Raw genomic sequence first — 13,411 nt, forward strand, 5'->3', positions numbered from 1 at the left:
GCTGAGAACTAACCATGGGGTTATCATTGGTTTAAAAATTATTACCTTTGTAACATGTTTCAGTGAGGTCAGGCCTTCGGTAAACATCTAAATATGTTTGGTGGATAGAGGGATGGATTTTTAGCCATGATAATTTTTTGCTTTGTCCAAAGGAAATTAAGGAACTTAAAAACACACAGTAGGCTTTTATGTCTTCAAGGACAACTGACCATGTTGTGTGGCCTTATAGAAAATAACTGGACCAGAAGAACAGAGCTCTGCCTTAATTTGTTTTCACCGTCTCCTCTGTGGGTTTTCTGCATAATTGCCTCTCTGATCAATGAGAGAAATTGATTATTTAATAATAATAACAGCTATATAAATTGAGACGATAATTACTGGTTATTAATGCCTGTCACTTGCATTCATTATCTCAAGAATGTTAATGAACAACTGTAAAGTAATACAGCACTATTTTCTAAGGAGTTAAGTTACTTTCTCAGAATTATAGCAGTAGTAACTGACTCTATAATTATCAGGTCATTATATTATATTTGAAGAGATTATTTCTGAAAGGAGGCAGACCTCACAAGTCTCAGGAAGCTGTGGAAACTTGAAGAATTCAAAAGGTCCCTATCTAGGGTTGTGCATACAGTAGCCACTTGCTGCAGGAAAGGAATCTGCAATTAGCTGATCTCCATGCTGCCTGCAAACAGTTTAAGGAAACACACACACACACACACACACACACACACCTGTGGGCAATTGATCTGTGTGAAATGCATTCTAATTGATGGGCTGGGACCCAGTTACCTTGACAATGAACATCTGAGTAAACCTTCTAGCTTCAGTTGTATGATTCAATAGCTTTAGAGTACATAGCTTAGCCTTAAAGTCCACAAAGACAGAGGATCCAGGCAGTCTTGATGAAACTTGATAGGCTAGGCGAGGGTCAGATTGATAGGGAAGAGGACTCCAGTTTCAGTGGACTAGAGGAGGGGACTAGGGAGTGAATAGGGAAGGAGGAAGAGATCTCAGAAGGAGATGAATGATGGGGCTACAACAAGGATATAAGGTGAATAAATTGTAAAAAAATTAATAGAAAACAGAAAAATAAAATAAAGGCTTTCTCTTACACTCTCAAAAAGCAATTCAAAATGTATCAAAAATTCAAATATGTTAACTTAAATCAGAAAACACTTATAAAATGTTTAAGAGAGGAGTTCTTTTACTTAAAATTGTAATGAAGTTTTGGTTTAAAACTATTGCTACAGGAAAGCAAAATAAAAATAATTATAACGCTACCACTAAAACTGTTTCTGTACCGCAAATGGGACAATATGGAAACGTTAATGCAATCTTAAAATCTCTTCATGCTGATGCGTTCAGATTTCAGATATATTAAAATGTAAATAATATGCCTCTTAGATTTGAAGAAAACAATCCCTGAATCTTCCAGGTGCAACTCTTCTCTCTCTGTGATAAGGCATCTGTGAATTTTCTAAGAACCCAAATGTCTGATACAGCTTGCCTTCAATCAGACAGTCATTCAAATCCACAGAGGCTACACTTTGGGGTATGGCCACCTTACATGAATTTCTGACAGTGAAAACTTTTCCCGAAACCTTCAGAGAAAATCTTCACTTCTTAGGTTTTCACTATTTCAGGATTTTGTAATCATGGGATACTTTTCTATATCAATAGCATAAACATAAATAATAGTGGCATGTTTTAACTACTAATATTTTATTAAAAATCAAGAACTAAAAATAAGAAGCAGAGAGAGTAATGAATATTCAATTCACTTTCTCCTTGTATGCACCTGAACCGCAGTCTATGACATAGTGCCACTGACAATTAGAATGAGTCTTCCCAGTTCAATTAATCTATTCTAGAGGTTTTCTTAAAGAAATAGCCAGAGGATTTTACATAGCAATTCTGAGTCAAGTCAGGATGACTACTACATCATCTTGCAGTAATAGATCTATCTCAGAGTGTGCAAAGTGGGACTGTTCAGCATCAAATTCATGTGATACAATGAACATTTGTGATGGCTCCTTGGATTTCTCCCATTGGCTTTTATTCTGTTAGAGAAGTTTCAGCAATCCTAAAATACGATGCCGTTTAAAGTAGTTAGGCAAACTCACACACAGGCACTTAAGAAATAAGGAAACTTTATCAATTATGCTCCCCTTTTCCCAGTTGATTTTAACCATCATTATTCATCTATTTTCAGTTTGCTAAGTGGCTTTTAGACAGGCTGTTTTGTGTCTCAATGTGTATACATGTGAGCACATGTATGTATGGGAGTACATTTGTGTGTACATAAGCAATTGATTGATCTTGGATGTTATTCCTTGGAAGACATCACTGTACTTTTTCAAACAGGATCTTCTACTGGCCTGGACCTCACTAGCCAGCCCTAAAGCTCTTCCTGTCTCTGCCTCTCAGAGTTGGGTTGCAGGGCACACCAGTATACCTGGGATAAAACAAAATAAAGGAACAAAAGAATAAAATAGGTTCTGAGGTTCAAAGTCAGGTTCTTATGCTTGTATGGTAGTCATTATAATGACTAAACATCTCCCAAGAACAATATACTTGACTGTTAATTTGTTCATTAGGAAATAAAAGGATAGGTAGAGAGAAAAAAAGAAAGAGTGCATGCATTTTGTGTACTCACAGAGGAGCTACGTAGATGGTAAATTACTGGATCAAGCCTGTCTGTAGTCCTCGTCTTCCTCCTTCCATGAAGCAAAATGAACATCTTCATCTTCATTCCCAGTGAACTCTGGGAATTTCCTGATTTGAGTTTACTTGGGCTTTCCCTGATAAGACTTGGTACCACTCTTTCTGCTTCCTTCAGCAAGGCATGGCTGGTTTTACTTGTTACCCACCAGCTCACCACCAATGTCAGCCTTCATAGTAGGGCTCTATTTAAAATTCTCTGCTCTAAGCCAGGTTTTCTCCATCTTGTCCAAATGAAGTGTATACTTTCCAGGGACTCCTAGCTGTGCTTAGGACATGTGCTTATTTCTGTAAGTAATCAATTGTACTGTGAGCTGTGTGAAGGCATTGACCATGACTGTACTTTATTGTTTTGTTTCTTTTCTAATTTTTATCTTGGGACTTAGTTATAGCTCCACAGCACATCCAATGGGATCATAATAACACACATACAAGAATAAAGGACAGAATCATTAAAGATTGATTGCTCTAACCCTTTGAGGACCAAGGTATATGAGTAAACAAATATAGACTGACAAACTGTGTGTGCATCTAGGCAGTGTAGGCCCTTGTTCATTCATTTTCATTTCAGCAGTACAAGTGTTCAGTACAAGTCCTGAAGAAAAAAAAATTCTATTAGTTTCTGCCCAAGAAGAAATGAAATGCAAACTAAAATACAGGGCAAGAGTTTCCTTGTAGAGAAAGCTGTGGACAGAGAGAAAAGGAGAATTGTTACAGGGCCATTTCAGTTGTTCAGCTGGAAAGCACATACGGATTGTACTTTTGAACCCCAGCCCTGGTATGGTGTTTTCACACTCAGGGTGGGTTTTTCAACCTTATTTACTGCAGTCTTCAAACTCCCTTATAGAAGTGCCCAGAAGCTTGTCTTTTCTTAAAATTGCCAATCAACATTACTCAATCATATGATCTTAAATATGGAGATAGGATAAGGAAGTAAGTGAGGCATATGAAAGAGGGAACAGGGCAAAGCTTGAATGTGGTAGCAGGGTATCTTGGAAGAACAATATGCTCTCTGTTTTTCTAAGAAAGAGAATACAGAGGGTTTTTGATTTAAGTAAGAGAAAGAGGTGTTAAGTGGAATGATCTTTTAGGCAGGAACTTCATTCTGGAGAGGATAGTGTGTGTCATTAGTGGTCAGGGTCTAGGCTTGTGCTCGTGTCTGCCCCTCCTCCCCCCCGCTTTCTCTTTGTTTTTTGGAGCCAAAGTTTTCTGTAGCCTTGGCTGTCTTGGACTCATTTCCTAGACCAGGCTGGCCTTGATCTCACAGAGAACAGACTGCTCCTGCCTTCCTGAGTGCTGGAATTACAGGTTTGCACCACCACCCCTGGCTGTTGTTTGTTGTTTAAAGTACTGAAAATTAGGGCTCTCAAAAGGTTTGTAAAAGAAACAACATAACTTTATTTGAGCAAAAAGGTAATGCAGATTCAAAGGGATATCTGGTAAGTGTGACAGTGAGCCTCAAAGGGATATCTGGTAAGTGTGACAGTGATCCCCAGGAGCAAAAATGTTCCAGGGTCCAACTATTGTTTGGAGCTTTCGTTTATGGTGTCCAAGAGAAGTAAGGGTTTGTTTACTTAGTAGTATAGCATGGGCAGTTCTCTGTTTACACTGATAGATTAGACTATATAATCACATCTCTATATGCATGATCCCATAATTCATCTGATTTTAATCATATTCATGCCCAATTACGCATAGGCATAAAACAGTAAATAGGAGATTCTCCCTAAAATGCTGCTAAAAATCACAGAGTTGCATTGCTGCACATAACCAGTTCAGGCCATGCCAGCCTTTCTATTCTCTGTACCCTGATATGTTGGAAATACAGTAGAATAGAAATTGTTTAAAATTGAGTAATACTAAGAGTGGGAAACATATGCAGTTGCTTTGAGTAGACGCATGGGCAGAAAGAGTGTGAAACTCAGCCGTGCAGTGGTGTCAGAGTCCTACATATGCATGTGTTCTTGTTTGCTTTCTCTTCCAGAGATGAAACATGGAAACAAGGCAATTTAGAAGAGGAAGGGTTTGTTTCAGCTTACACTTCCCTATCGCACTTCATCATTGATGGTAAGTGGGAACAAAAATCTAGTAGGAAATTGTGGGGATCCAATTTGAAGTCTGATGTCTCCAAATAGCCATTTATTTGCATTCAGTCCATGATGACAGACTCCCTTTTCTCAGAAGGGTCCTAAAAGTCTCCCCTGATCTGGGTGACCTCAGGTTTTATAAGGAGCATCACGTAGCACCCAGGGAAAATTACAAGCCAGCCCCTTCAAGGATAAGGAAACTGCTCAAGCAAGCATCTAAGAATTCCTAGAAACACTCCATCCTTCCAATGAGATCTTGGTCTCAAACAGTGACCTTCAACTGTACTTGGAGATTTCCCCCCTACCCTTAGGAAAATTAAGTACTGAATTTTCCTTTTTGTTATAGGACCATTAAGAATCCCTGATCCTCTGATCCCAGTGAATCAAACACATTCACCCTTGAAATCCCTCCTTCTGCCCAAGGTTTACATTGTCTTTGATTTCACAGAGATAGAGGTATGCACTTTCTCACTTAAAGTCTATCTGAGATTCCTCATTTATTCTCTGTCAGCCGTGTCTCACTATGCCTGCCCTCCAACCCAGCAGGCCTAGGCATTTCCCAGTCTGGGCTTCAGTTGCAAGCTAACCTGGCATGGGCTTTAGCCCACACCTCTGCCTTGCTTAGCACAGCAGCTTAACCAAGAGCTGTAACACTTTGATATCACCATAGAATTTGGAATGTCCAAGCTTTCCATTGGCACTGGCCATCTCATTTTAAATGCACTAAATTGCAACACTCTGTGGAAAACCTTTTCCACAACCAGCTTAGTGCACTCAAGTCTCACCCTAAAGTACTCTAGCTGCCCCTGAAAAGAAGGAAGACCTATTCTCTGTCCAGAATGCTACTTCCAGGCAGTGCATCTGCAGAAATTCAGGTCCCACCAAATGGAGAATGACAGTATTCCTACATGCCTGTTAGAGCAGTTTCTTTATCAGGGAGGGGACTGGACTGTAATCTGCCCTGGGTGCTATGTAATGCCCCTTACAAGACCTGGGGTCACCCAGATCTAGGGAGACTTTTAGAATCCTTCTGAGAAGAGGAAGTCTGTTATCATAAACTGAGTGCAAATAAATGACCATCTGGAGACATCAGACTTCAACCTTATCCAACAGAGCCTCAAAGGAACTGATGCAAAAACCATGGAGAAATGTTGCTTACTGGATTCCTCACAGACTTACACTTACTTAGTTTTTGTTGTTGTTGTTTATTTGTTTGTTTTTTACTGTGTATGAACATTTAACCTGTATGTGTGTATATGAATCATATGTGTGCCTAGTGCCTTTCATGGCGATAAGAACTGAAATTACAACTGGGGATAGTCTCTATAAAAACTGAAGTGTACCAAGTAACTTTATTACCAATTCTCATTTATTTCAATAACTGAAGGGAATAAAACCTCCAGCAAAGGTACATTTTAAAAAGCTTGGAATGGTAGTGTGTGTTTCTAATCTCAGCACGGATTAGCCTACTTGGAAAGTTGCAGGCCAAAGGGAGACCCTGTCTCTTATGTTTATGGTTGTGAGCCTATTCTTTAACAGCTGAGACATCTCTCCAGCCCGGGAGACCCTGTATCAATAAAGACAATGGAAAACACCTAATACTGACTTTTGATTTTCATGTGCCTGTGCACACATACACAAATGAACTCAGCCCCATTAGAGTTCATTGGTATATAGCTGAGCAAGTGTAGGTATTTGTACCCTATGAATGAAATTAATGAAATGGAAATGAGTGATAGAGAACAGAGACTTCTTAAGAGAAGGAATCAGGCTCCATACTAAATAAGGACAAAGGAAGGCTCTGGCTTGGTTCGGTGGGTAAAGTATTTGCTTCATAAATATGAACTTGGACTCTTAGATGTTATTGGGTGTGGCAACATAGATGTGTTTCCCCCATCTTGGGGTAACAAAAAAAGACAGGTAGATGCTGGGAGATCTTTGTCCAGTCTAGCCAAAACAATCAGCTCCAGATTCAATGAAGAGATATTGTCTTAAAGTCTAATTGAGAGAGACACCCAATATCACACTCCATCTTCTACAAGTTTGTACAGACACAAAACATATACACAAAGGAAGAAAGTGAGGGAGAAAGTAAGGAAGGAGTAAGACAAGGAAGGAAGAAAAATAGAGAGAAAGATAAAGGAAATTTTCTACTGTCTTTGCTTTCAAATATACAAAGTGTGTGGGTATGTGCAAGTACCAATTTCACCTGGAAACTTTGGAAAATATGTTACAAAAGATGGAAGGAGTTCACATGAATCAAACCTCCATCAGAGAAAGGGTGGTAAATAATGGCAATATTATGTGTCATTAATTTGGTATACACAAACACTTTCTGAAAATTAAATTTTAAGTAAAAAAAATTTTTTTTAAATTACCTTGCCATGGGCTACTTCTATGCTGGGGTTCTAGGTTATCTCCATGCATTGTCCTTGTTTGGAGTATCAGTCTCAGACAAGACCCCTGTGTCCAGAATTTTTTTGTTCTGTTGTCTCCTTCTGGAGCTCCTGTTCCCTCCAGGTCTTCCTATCTAGCTTAAGTCAGCCCAGTGTCCAAAAGGGCACCCCAGTAACAGGAAAAGAGACCGACTCTGACATGAACTTATGGCCTGGCTCTTTGATCACCTTCATCTGAGGAAGGAGCAGGCTTACCACTCCACAGAGGAAGACAATGAAGTCAGTCCTAATGAGACCTGATGGAGTAGGGTCAGATAGAAGGGGAGGAAGACTGCCCCAACATTGGACTGGAGAAGGAGCATAGAAGAAGAAGAGGGAGGGGGTAGAATTAGGAACGGTTGGGGGATGTGCCTACAGCTGGGATACAAAGTGAATAACTGTAATTACAAAAAATAAAATTAAAAATAAAAAGAAAAATACCTTGCATTTTCCCGGAATGAAAAAGTAATAAGAAACATAAAAGGGACCATTCAACTGATTTTCACATGTAAGAAAAGAAGCAGAGGTGGGTCTGGGGAATGGTTCAGTGGATAAAGGGCTTGCATGTAATCTTGGGGACAAGAATTTACATCCCAGAACCCATGAAAAATCAGGGGAGGCAGTGAGAATCTCTTACTCCAGGGCTGAGATACAGAGGCAGGAGGATCCTGGGATTTATTGGCCCGACGGTGTAGCCGACATGGTGAACTTCAGGTTCAGTTACAGATCCTGCCTCAAAAAGTAAGATGGAGAAGAAATCAGTAAAAGACATCCCAAGATCAACCTCTGTTCTCCTTGCATACCTACATGAGCAAGCACACACACACACACACACACACACAACAGGTGCTCAGACTTTAGCACAACTGGTGCCATGATATAAACACTATTTAATCCTTAAAGCCCAGTACATGGACAGCAGCACTTGCCCACTCAAAACCAAAGATCTATAATGTCTATCAAAATGGGAACAAAGGCTAAGTCAACAGTTCAGAAGGTAGTTGGAAAATTTCCTGAGTTAAATTTTCCTACATGTTCTAAATTGACTTTTTGTTTCTGTAGTTCCACTTCCTGCTAACTGAAATGAGCTAATCAGATATGGACTTTGTTAATAAAAGAGCTGTAGGACTCAGGACTGCATGATTTGGGCAGGTTTGCTGGATTGGCAATAAAATGTTTCTAATTGGCTTTAAGAGTGTCAATCTGGTGCTCTATGGTGGGCATGTATATACAACACACACACACACACACACACACACACACACACAAATGAAAACAAACACTTAAGCCAATACTGTTTGAGACATGAAATCTGGAAAGAAAGTCTTAGAAGAAAAGATATTGTATTTTCATTTCTGGGTTGCAGCCTCTGGAACATAATCCTGAAGTTGCTCCAAATATTTCCTTATCAATGGTCATATTTACTCAACTTAAGACAAACATCTTGCACAAATATTTGGGAAAATGAAATGAGGGGAAAAAAGATTAAAACTTCTAACATCATTTGGTTTCAATTAAAGCACAGCCTTTTAGTATTTACAGAGGTCAGTGAATATGCTCCATATATATTCAAACAATATTATAAGCTTTGAAGACATAATTCACACATATAAAGGGATATTTCCATTAATAAGAATATTTTATAATATAAACTGATTCATTTCACTTTTGGGTACAAGCTTATATAATTTTAAATACTGAACTCGCCTTATAAGTATATTCACACTCATAAAACAACATAATATATTTTAAATCACATTTATTCATTGCATGTGTTGGCAGAACATGTGTGGAGGTCAAAAGACAATTTAAGAACAAATGTTTACTGATTGCTGTTACTCTCTAATGTACTGCTCAAGAAACTTGGTGAAAGAGGGGTCAGAAAGTTCGTATGAGACAGAGGATCAGTGAGTTTGCTCTGAGATTGTGTCTCCTAGTAATGTCAGTACCTACATCCATAAACTCTCTTGCCCAAATATGAGCTGAACAGAATGATACAATCAAACATATCAAACTCTGTGGAAAAGCCACTATGGTCTTAACTGAAAGCAGAGACCAAAACGTTGGGATTGCCTAGGAAAGCATAACAAGTGCCTAGTTTCAAAGGGTCATCCCTGAAAACACACATATAAGTAACAGGATACAGACATAATTGGTTTTATTGAGAAAAAAATACACATATATACATATATACATGCCATAGCAATTAACGAAACAGAACCCAATAAATTTGAAGGAGGCTTGGGAGGACTTATGGAAAAGTTTAGAGAGATGAAAGAGAACGGATAAATGTCATATGTCGCAGGATATTTGATCCTATTGTGAACCCAAGATTGTGAACTTTAAAACCCTATTACTTGTTTGGTGTAGCTGAGACCTATCACACACTTTTTTCAAATTAAATCTTCATTTTTATATTAATTATAGCTTATTCACTTTGTATCCCAGCTGGAGCCCCCTCCTTACTTCCTTCCCAACCCCACCCTCCTTCCCTCATCTCCTCCCATGCCTCTCTCCAAGTCCACACACTTTAAATCCAAGAACTTTCTATTTATTGTAAACAGCCCACACTAGCACTCATCTTTAATGCAAGAGCTTTCTATATGCAGCATTTAATAAAGTTAACCCTAGGTCAAGAGATGGAGAGAGAAACCAGCTGGCAAGTATTAAAGAATAGGAGGGACTTTGAGGTGAGGGTTATTTAAGACAGACAGCATGTAGAAGTAAAAGGAACTTTAGTTCTAGCTCCTGAGCTTTACTCTGTGGGTTTCAGAGTATTTTGAGCTTTGACCTAGCAAGCCTTTGGCCTTGGGCTTTTGACCCTTTTCTCTTAGGCTGTCAGTTGAGCTAGTGAGCCTTTTTAGCTTTTTCCATACAGATGTGAGCTGAGAAGGAAGGACAGGTGGGAGCTTTCTCTGCCTCTCTGAGCTAGCAGGTTTTCACCCAGCATCTGGTTTCTGAGTTTCTATTGGTAAAATAGAGTGGTAGGGATTTCCATTATTTTATAACAACAGTCGTAATTATATTATAATCTCAAAAGTAAAAGAAACTAAGATAAAGAAATGAAAGAATCTTTATAAACGTGAGGGGGAGAACTGTCATTTGGGTCTTAGAGATCAAACTCATGTCCTCAGGCTTGACAGTGAGATCCTTTACACACTGAACCATTATTTTGGTCCTACTGACATATTTTTTAAATAAATTCTTTAATTGAAATTAGAATAAACTAAATATTTCATAAGGTTTTTTTTTTTTTAGCTTTTGGCAATATTAGTCAAAGATGTATTATCAACATGAAAATTTTTCCTTCTTTTCTTTCTCTTCTTTTCTTTTTTTTTTTTTTTTGTGTGTGTGTTGTTAAGACAGAATCACTCTTTGTAGCCTCGGTTGACCTGGACTCTTATGGTAGACCAGGCTGTCCTCAAACTCAGGTCTCCCTGAGTTCTGGAATTACAAGCAGGCACTACTGTGCTTGGCTTGGATACAAAATATGAGAAGAAAACTGTATGCACCTTTTAATAATATACTTTAAGCAAATGTTTTCAGAAATACACACAGGCAAACGATCAAGAAGTACATGAATCTGTTTGTGTGGTAGAATAAAGACAGAAACAACAAAGGGAAACTCAGGCAACACTGCCTTAGCTCTCTGCCCCCAAACAAGGGGCAGTTGAGACATAGAGGGAGGGTGGGATTGAGAGAGGATGGGGGAATGGGCTACAGCTGGGATATAAAGTCAATAAACTGTAATTAATAAAAATAAAATTAAAATTAAAAAAACACATACACACACAAAAGAAAATAGTAAAGTTTGAAGTAACCTACTCAACCACTTAAGTCAAACTATACACCAGTGATGTATTTTAAAAGTACTAATTCTTATAGAGTTAATTTTTTCCAATTATTACTACATTGCCCAAGTGAACATACCAGTAGGTATGTAAATTACAAATTACTTTTTTTTATAAATTTCCCCTCATTTACACACAAAGCATTTGTGAATGCTAATATTTCCACACATTTAGAAACAGAATAGTTTTCTATTACATTGCCATTATTTACCTGACAAGAAAAACATCCACACTCTATTATTAAATATTTCAGAATGTTTTCCAAATATGTATTCACAACAAATTCTTGTGGTGTTTATCTTAGTTTTAACATACATTTTTTATGTCTGTGCATATGTATGAGAATTATACTAAACTAAACTGCAATTTAGTTTTCTAAGATTTATTAGAAAAACTGCAAAGCAGTCAGTTTTTCAGAGGGCTGTATCCCCATGTGTTAGTGGATACCTAAAATCTTACCTCTTGGGTGCTAGAGTCAGCAAAATTAGAGATTCAAGTTCCTTCTTAGCTACATGGCAAATCTAAGTTAAGTCTGAACTACGTGGAACCATGCTTTAAAAACAAACAAAAACAATACATGAGAAAGAATAGTTGGTATTCGGTCGTATTACTCTGTGGTCTAGGATGCATATTTAGGAGCTGTGGTATGGATATTGGCAAATGATCGTGACCAATCATATTCAATCTCAGTGAAGACAGACTCTTCGTACAGGTGTCCTTACCCTGAGTTCCAAGCAGTTCTACTCTTGCCCAGTTTCTTTATACTCATCTTACTTGAGAATTTATCAGTGAATTTTCCCAAGATCCATTAATATTTAAGCACTGGCTCTCGATCTTGAGTGGTAGTTATGCACACAAGTAAAATACAACAGATTTCTTATAAAAGGAAATTCAAGAGATCGAAAGATGGCTTACTTGGCAAAAATCTTGCCTAGTAAGCAAAACAACTTGAGTTTGACCTATGACTCCATATTAAAAAGCTGGGCTTTGTGAATAGAGACTGTAATCCCAGGACTGAGAAGACGGAGACAGGTGGGTCCTTCCAGCACAGCTACTCTAAGGTACTTTGTGAAGCTCAGGGCTATGGGAGTTCTTGACTCACAAAAGCAAGGTGGATGACACCTGAGGAATGACAACTAAGATGATTCTCTGCTCTATACAGACATGCTCCATTTTGGACATCACCAGGCTCAGTGTGCTATCACAAGGATGGGAATCACTTGGCATTAGAGTTCTTGTGTTACATTATTTTTTTCTGGCAGAAATATGTGGGAATGCCTAGCAGTCCCCGTTGAAGGCTCTTTCTAGGAGACATACACATATACAAACACACACAAGTACAAATGCATACACAAGTATACATAATGCACACACCGGTGTGCAAACACGCATGTCATACACACATCTACAGATGCAAACATAGACACACACACAGAGACACAAACACACACTTGCAGAATCGGGTCTTTCAGAATCTCAGCCTTAGAAAGTGCTCAGAAACACATGTATGTTGAACATAACTATCAACACCTCTTGGCTTGCATACCATTTCTTTTCTTTCTTTCTTTCTTTCTTTCTTTCTTTCTTTCTTTCTTTCTTTCTTTCTTTCTTTTGGCTTCAACTGTGTGATTAACTTTGATGGGATTCAGAATTCTGATTTCTCAAATGCTATCCTAACATATGAATCCATAACTAAATTCATTAGCAGGGAACTTAAATGTGTGTTCACATAGTGCCAAACAATGAGGATTGCTTTCTGGACTCCACTCTATTTTGTTGATCTGTAGAAGTTATATTAAAGATATTAATCCTTAGCTGGTTTTACTGTTTTGCAATTATCTCTTTCTTTCATTAGCTAATATCATTTACATTTTCCTTCTTTAATAAAATGTGTATTCTTTACATAATAAAGTCCATTAACACTGGACTGTGATAATAGCTCATTCTGTAAAGTGTTTGCCTTACAACCATGGACTCCCAGCACCCATATGAAATTATGGTTCATGTCTGTAATTCTAGCACTAGGCAGTAAGAGATAACAGAATCACTGGAGCTCTTAATCTCAGAATCACTGGAGCACTAGGCAGTAAGAGATAACAGATTCCTGGAGCTCTTAATCCAGCTAGTCTTGCCAAATTGGTGAGTTCCCAGTTCTGTTAGACAGAGTCTGTATAAATATATATGGTGGAAAGTGATTGTGGAAAATTCCTGATGTCCCCCTCTGGCATACACACACAGGAACCAACTTTAAACACTTGGAAAGAAGAAATTTCAACTGAAATATTGTCCCCATCAGATTGTCCTGTGGGTATGT

Source organism: Meriones unguiculatus, chromosome 18, assembly GCF_030254825.1.
Source record: "Meriones unguiculatus strain TT.TT164.6M chromosome 18, Bangor_MerUng_6.1, whole genome shotgun sequence".
In the NCBI taxonomy this organism is placed as follows: domain Eukaryota; kingdom Metazoa; phylum Chordata; class Mammalia; order Rodentia; family Muridae; genus Meriones; species Meriones unguiculatus.